Source organism: Acinonyx jubatus, chromosome B3 (assembly GCF_027475565.1).
Source record: "Acinonyx jubatus isolate Ajub_Pintada_27869175 chromosome B3, VMU_Ajub_asm_v1.0, whole genome shotgun sequence".
Taxonomy (NCBI): Eukaryota; Metazoa; Chordata; class Mammalia; order Carnivora; family Felidae; genus Acinonyx; species Acinonyx jubatus.
Genome location: NC_069386.1, coordinates 12568086 through 12575381, shown reverse-complemented (window position 1 = coordinate 12575381; position 7296 = coordinate 12568086). Strand labels below are relative to the sequence as shown.

Sequence of the window (7296 nt, the reverse complement as noted above, 5' to 3'; positions counted from 1 at the left end):
CTGTCAGCACAGCTCAAACCCACGAACTGTGGGGTTCGAACCCACGAACTGTGAGATCATGACCCCAGCCAAAGTCGTATGCTTAATCGACTGAGCCACCAAAATGCCCCATGAAGCTGAGGTCTTGAGGTGGTCTGCCACAGATGAAGTTTGAAAGAAAGCACTGGATGTTCTCCGAACCACAATACTAAGTAGAGGTCAAGAGGAGGGAAAGCTGGGCTCCACAGAAGGCCCATTAGATATTCCCCCAGGAAAAGTGTTGCTATGGCCTCCTAACGATATCCTGTTGAAACCAGGGGCTCACAAAATGCAGAGTGACGAAAGAGAGCTTATTTCCCACTCTTGCTTCATTAGATTTCAGGTTTGGCAGTGAAGGGCTAGAAAATGGAGCCAGATGGGCTAGGAAAGCAGTTGAAAGCGTAAAAGAGACCTCAAGGAGACGTCAGATATTGCAGAGTGAGAAACTACCCATGCAGGCAAATGGAAACAAAAATGATGCCATTGACGCTATGGAACAGGGACGTAACAAACCTTGACATGCCACACTACACGAGAAGTGTTCCATCCTGTGCTCTGCAGATCGTGTTTGTGACACATTCCCTTGGATGAGGGCCACTGACAAGTGTTGTCTTTAGAAATTGCCTTCAGTAGTCCGGGAGTGGGAAGCAAAGGCTCCAATTGAGTTGTAGGAGAGAGAAAAATAATTATGCTTGACCAAGTGCCAGATGTCTGCCAAGCTATGCTAAATAGTTCTCGGCCTTTCCATTTTGCTCAATTCTCAACAACGGTTTGATACTTTTGAAGCTGTTTTCCCCTTCTTGCAGATGAAAGGCTGAGCCCTGAGGCTGTTAAATAATGTGCCCGAGTGAACACGGCTGGTAAGTGAAGGAGGTGAGGTTTTACCCCAAATCTGGCTGAGGGGCATGCTTCTTCCTTCTCGGCATAGCAAGCTGCACCAGGGAGGAGAGAAATAACTCACGTATCTGGAATGGGAGATGATTTGTCTTTTCTTTTTTTTTTTTCTTTTTTTTTCAACGTTTTTATTTATTTTTGGGACAGAGAGAGACAGAGCATGAACGGGGGAGGGGCAGAGAGAGAGGGAGACACAGAATCGGAAACAGGCTCCAGGCTCCTAGCTGTCAACACAGAGCCCGACAAGGGGCTCGAACTCACGGACCGCGAGATCGTGACCTGGCTGAAAGTTGGGTGCTTAACTGACTGAGCCACCCAGGCGCCCCCGAGAGATGACTCTTCTAATCCAGTGTTTCCAAAATGTACTCTGTGGAACACTAATTTTAAGATTTACTTACTCAAAAGTTTATTTGTTTGTTGTTGTTACGTAAATGTGTGTATTTTTATATCCCATGACGCCTTCTCAGAGCTTCAAATGCATATTAGCTCACTTACATCTCTGGCAATTCCTATACGAAAAGAAACGAAACTGTTGAACTCCATTTAACTGAGCTTCAAACTTTTCTTCTGACCAAAGAGTTAGTTTCTGATGAAATCATGACTCTACCCAATATTTTTAAAGAAACACCGTTCCAAAGATCAACAAGACAGTCTTGATCTTTCTTCTATTTGACTGTTTCCACTGCAGTGGAGGAACCAACTCATGTTTGAAAGCTCACGTCGAGTAGGAGTTGGACTCCATTCATGGAGAATTTCGGGGCGCCTGAGATCTACGGATACAGAACATGTTTTATTGCAAACTCTGATACACAGAGTTCAATTTCTACCACTGTCACTTTCCGGATAGGCAACTTTGGAAAATATATCACCTCTCTGAGCCCTGGCTTCCGTATTTGATAGGAATACCAAAGCCCACTTAACAAGATGCTTGTAACAGATAAAATGATAATAACTCACATGGAATGCTCTGGAAATCAGGAAGACCCATGTCGCTATTTTAACCCTACCATCCCTTTAAATAATCTCATTATTTCTTCATATGTCTTTTCTTTAAAATTTTTTTTTAAGTTTATTTATTTATTTTTGAGAGAGAGAAGTAGAGAGACAGCATGCACACAAATGAGCGGGGAAGGAGCAGAGCGAGAGAATCCCAAGCACGCCCCACACTGTCAGCACAGAGCCTGACACCGGGCCCCCTCTCAGGAACAGTGAGATCGTGACCTGATCTAAAAATCAAGAGTCCTGGGGCGCCTGGGTGGCTCAGTCGGTCAAGCAACCGACTTCGGCTCAGGTCATGATCTCACGGTCCATGAGTTCGAGCTCCACGTCGGGTTCTGTGCTAACGGCTCAGAGCCTGGAGCCTGGTTCAGATTCCGTGTCTCCCTCTCTCTGACCCTTCCCCGTTCGTGCTCTGTCTCTCTCTGTCTCAAAAATATATTAATGTTAAAAAAAATTTTTTTTTTAAATCAAGAGTCCTGAAGCTCAACCGACTGAGCCACCCAGGCGTCCCTATGTGTCTTTTCTTTTGATAGTGTAAAATGAACTGTTAGAGGGAAACAGGAATGCCCTGAGGTTTCAGGATCACAGGAGAGTGACCAGTTAGGAAGGAAGGAAGCCAGCCCCAGCCTCTGTGGCCTCTTACTGTTGGGTCAGAAGGACAGAAACACATTTCTTTAATAGGGTGCAGAGTATTTACCTAGAACCAAGTCTTGCCATCAGGTGTAACGCTTAATTCTAGGAATTGTCACTAAAACTCAGAATGACATTCTCGTTATTACTATTACCAGTTTTGCTCATAAAATTCCAGACAACACGTAGATTGTATCATGTGAAACAGCTGTCATAGGTCAAAACTAAGCAGAAATCAGCAATTGTCTCGAGTGCCACCTAAAATGTGTCTGACTAGCCTCCAAAGGACAAGTCTAAGTGCCCTTGTGCAACACACTTCCGGAGGGAGTAAGTGGGGAAAAAATACAACCTATCATATTGAAAATGTATAAGTTTTTTCCCTTCGTAAAATTTTGACAATGTACTTGAGACCATATAGTGAACTGAACCTTTATCGGAGAAAGTGCCTAACCGTCTCACAAAAAGGGAGACCTAACTTGACTTTCTGCTCAAATGTAAGGTTGATAAGGACATTTGGGTTTTTTCTTTTACCCATTGCCCATTATTTAAGCCATCGTCCAAAATTGCTTCTGCCCAGTTACAGGCACTCGGTAAATATTTGTTCATGACGTTGTCAAGTGAATAGACAATTATAATACCAGCATGGGCATTAACAGGGACTTGTGTTCATGAAGTTCAAAGCTCCTCACATGTTTGATATTGCCCATACCGAACCCGGTAAAGTGCCACTTTACCTACTGCTAACTGTATAGGGGAAAGGTTGTTTAATCTTCTTGTGTATGACTCCCATGCTTCAAGTGGAAATCAAAACAAAATTTAACTCATTTTCTGTGATTTTCGCACCTCGTACACAGTGGAAATGAAAATCTAATTCCATCTACAAAATTATATTTCAGATACTTCTTTAACCCAAATAACCAAATTGGAACCTCATTTTAGCCCCTTACACGATGCTCTTTAAACTCTGACAACGAAAGACAACATCTTGGAGTCCTTCTATGACTCACTCATAGTGAGGTTATGTTTAGTAATATGAGTAATGTGATAAAAGCAGCAATTGGTCAAATATTTGCTCCCGCCCAGGTACTGGGGCTCGGCAATGTGATCCAACACCTCATGTTGAGAGAATTACTTTGAGTTCATGAAACAGTGAGAGAAAGGGGGCAGACAGGTCTTGGATGGCGGGCTAAGGAGATGGGACGTTAATTGTCAGAGCGGTGGGAGAAGACCCCAAGAGAACCCCGTGAGGGTCAACAGAGTGGGTGTCGAGTGGTAAGGTTTGCATATTAGGAAAATCTGACTGCAGGGCAGAGAAATCCGAAAGAGGGTGGAGACTGGGAAGTCCTATTTAGGTGGCTATTTCTATAATCCAAATGGGAGAAAAAAGGGAAAGGGGCTAATACAGGAAGGAAGCCAGGAGGTGATCCTACTCCAGGATGAGAAATTGGAGGCAGAGGGAGGCTGAAAGAATGCCATACGTGGAACATGTTCCAGAGATGACCAGAACACTATCTTCTATCGCATTAGCTCTTGTGCCATTTGACCTCACTCTCACGCACCCAGTAACTCTGACATCCAGAAGCCGATTCTAACTCCCCTCCCCTGACTCTTGGCTGACCTCTTTGTAAGAAGGGAATACAGTAGCAAGGCCTCCAAGGCTAGATCAGCTTCTGGAAGGGTTGCATGGACTCTCCAGAACCTTGCCACCAAGAAGCCCAAGGCACGTATGAAGTGTTCCAGTTGAAAATTTCAGCTGGGTTTGGTCTCCACATCATCCCAGTCCCATGTGAGTAGGGAAGTCTCTAGATGATTCTAGCCCTTAGCCCTTTGCATGAGCCCAGCCATTCTCACATCTTAGAGCTGAGGCCCCAGATGCTGGTCAACCCCCCCCCCCCCCCCCCCCCCGCTGTGCTCTCCTTAAATTCCTGACTCACTTGCAAATTGTAATTGATCCTTTCTGTTCCCCGAGGGCCATGGTGAGAAGTCAGAAACAAATGGAAAATGGAACCAATGGGAAGGAAATCACGGAGTTTGTTTTGCTGTGAGAAAGACCATTGACATGTTAACAATCATCTCAAAGTTGATGGTATGCCACCTGGAGAGTCATCAGAGGAACAGTCTATCATGCAAAGGGCCAGAAGAGACCTCATGACTATCATCCTACATAAAAGAACCCAAGCCAGTAGGTCTGAATAAATAATCAGGAACTTGGGGCGAGAGCCAAGAGTCCCAGAGAGCAAATAGAACCTACATTTTTTTGAAAGTTATTTATTTATTAATATTTTAATTTTTAGTTTTTTTAAAAATTTATTTTAGAAAGAAAGCGCACAAGTGGGGGAGAGGGGCAGAGAGACAGAATCTCAAGCGGGCACCACGTTCGGCTTGAAACCCAATGTGGGGCTCAACCCCATGACCCTGGAATCATGACCTGAGCCAAAATCAAGTGTCTGTCATTCAACTGACTGAGCCACCCAGGTACCCCAGAATCTACATTTTTTGTGTGTGGGAGAGAGGGAGGGAGAGCGTGTGTGTGGAGGGGTAGAGACAGAGGGGGGGGAAGAGAGACAATCTGAAGCAGGTCCCACGCTGTGAGCATGGAGCCCGACCCAGGCTCGATCTCACAAACTGTGAGATGGTGACCTGAGCCTAAATCAAGAATCAGATGCTTAACTGACTGAGCCACCCAGGCGCCCCCAGAATCTACATTTTCAAATAGATGGTGGGTAAATTTAACGTTTTTGGCTGGGAATCTCAATATGTGTATTATGTGATCAATTCAGGAGATCACATTGGATAGTTAGGTTTATTGATGGAATGAGATGGCAGAGTATGGTTAGAAGCAACTACATTTTAAAGACACATAGGTCCTGTCACACCGTCAGGGGCTGTGCTGTGCTCATTATTTGGTCAGTCTGTATCCCTGGCGGAGTTGTGAGCCCCTGGAAAAGAGGGCTATGTCGTTGATCTGAGCACTCCTAGTACCCAGCTCAGTGCTTTGAGTATTCAATGTATGTCTACTGATTTTGGTCCACCTGCATGTATTATGTGTGTGAAAGTCCTGTAGGAACAGCATGAGCCAATGCAGCCATTCAATACAATGAGTCTCCGAACTTGATTTCCAACCCAAGTTATCACTGGAATAAAATGTTGCTCACCACCAAGCACTCACCTCTGACCACGGGCTTCCCTTAGGGGATTCACCCACACAATGGGGAAAGGTTATCTTAATCAATTGACTCTCATCCTGCCAGTTGAACGTCCTTGCACACTGTCCACCTCTCTGCATACTGTGGTTCACGTCTCTAGAATGGAGATGACTACTCAAGGTTTTGATGGAGCACGAAGTGAATTAAAGACCGGAAGCACTTTGTAGTGTTGGCATTGATGAGGAACTTCACATGAGCTAGTTGCATCCCCTATGCTTCCTCCTCCCCTCCTTCCAGCTTCCATCACTTCTGGACTGGCCTGAAGAGCCATAACTGAAGAGAGATATGAATTATTAATGCAGCTACTCCTTCATCACTTACTTAACCCCAGCTGCAAGTTCTTAGTAAACATTCCCTCTCAGCCTTTCTCCAGCTGGAGAAGCTCCACCCCTAGTTCCCAGGTAAGAGGGGACAGAGGTCATTTGCCCCAGGCCACACAGCTGGGAGGGACTGACCTAAAACAGAACCCAGGAAGTGGTTTTGCAGGGGCCCCAAAACGGATGGGTAGGTTTTCAGAAATTCTGTGAGTTAATGTTCCTTGGACAGAGCCATTAGTAAAATTGCATGATAATAAGCTTAGAATTAAATAAGTCATCTTAAAAACAAAGATAAAAATACCGAAAACTCATTACTTTCTAATTATTTTTCTACAGTATGCTGTCATCAATGCCAGGAGTCAGCAAAACACTACCCGCCGGCTAAGTCTATCCCATCACCTATTTTTGTAAATAAAATTTTATTGGAACACAACCATACCCATTTGTTTTATTTATAGCTGTTTTCTAACTAAAATGACAGAGTTGAATAGTTGCAACATAGATCACAGGGCCTGCAGAGCCTCAAGTATTTACAATCTGGCCCTGACCAATGCCTGACTTAGCTCTTGGGGTTATTTATGTGCATTTTATCTTAGGTTGGAAACGCTACACAATGGCGTGCTACTGAACAGAACTTCCCAATTCTGCATCCGGCGATATCACATTGGTAGTTTGAAAGTGGCCATGGTGGGGGTATTTCCATCATGAAAACTGGCAAACACCACAGATCAGAATTTCTTTTTTGTTTATCGTCTGCTTTGGGACAGCCAATTGTTGAGCATGAACCAGTATATCACTGAACCCTGGTGTCTCAAACGTGATTCTTCAGTAGAGTCAGGGTTCCATCAGAGAAGAATAACTATGATTGATGATAGATAGATAGATAGATAGATAGATATAATAGATGATAGATAATATAATAGATATAGTAGATAATAGGTGATAGATAGATAATAGATGATGATAGATAGACAGACAGATCATCTTTGCAAGACTGTTGTACAAATGTTTCCCATTTGATTGATTTAAACTTGGGCACCTGGAAAAACCTTCCAAACCAAGCAAGTAAATATTATTACAGGATGTAAGCTAGCCTTTTGTAACACTGTTGTCTTTCTGTTTGATACGGGAACTTCAAATTCACAGAACAGGCAGTTAGGAAGGGAAGGTGAACGTAAAGCTGAGGGGAACAAAGGCAAATTCGAACTCACAGGCACAAGCTGGAGCTTCTG

At 44.0% G+C, this 7296-nt stretch overlaps 1 long non-coding RNA gene across 2 annotated transcripts; it reads left to right on the top strand.

The window, feature by feature from the left end:
* The first annotated feature begins 324 nt into the window (after positions 1-324).
* On the top strand, positions 325-6497 carry LOC106975231 (uncharacterized). 2 transcript variants are annotated; one of them, XR_003423436.2, is made up of 3 exons: positions 325-878; positions 4511-4727; positions 6401-6497. It is a non-coding gene; the product is annotated as an uncharacterized LOC106975231 (long non-coding RNA). The 2 variants fall into 2 exon arrangements; XR_008299776.1 differs by having other exon boundaries at positions 4511-6148.
* Positions 6498-7296: the final 799 nt, after the last annotated feature.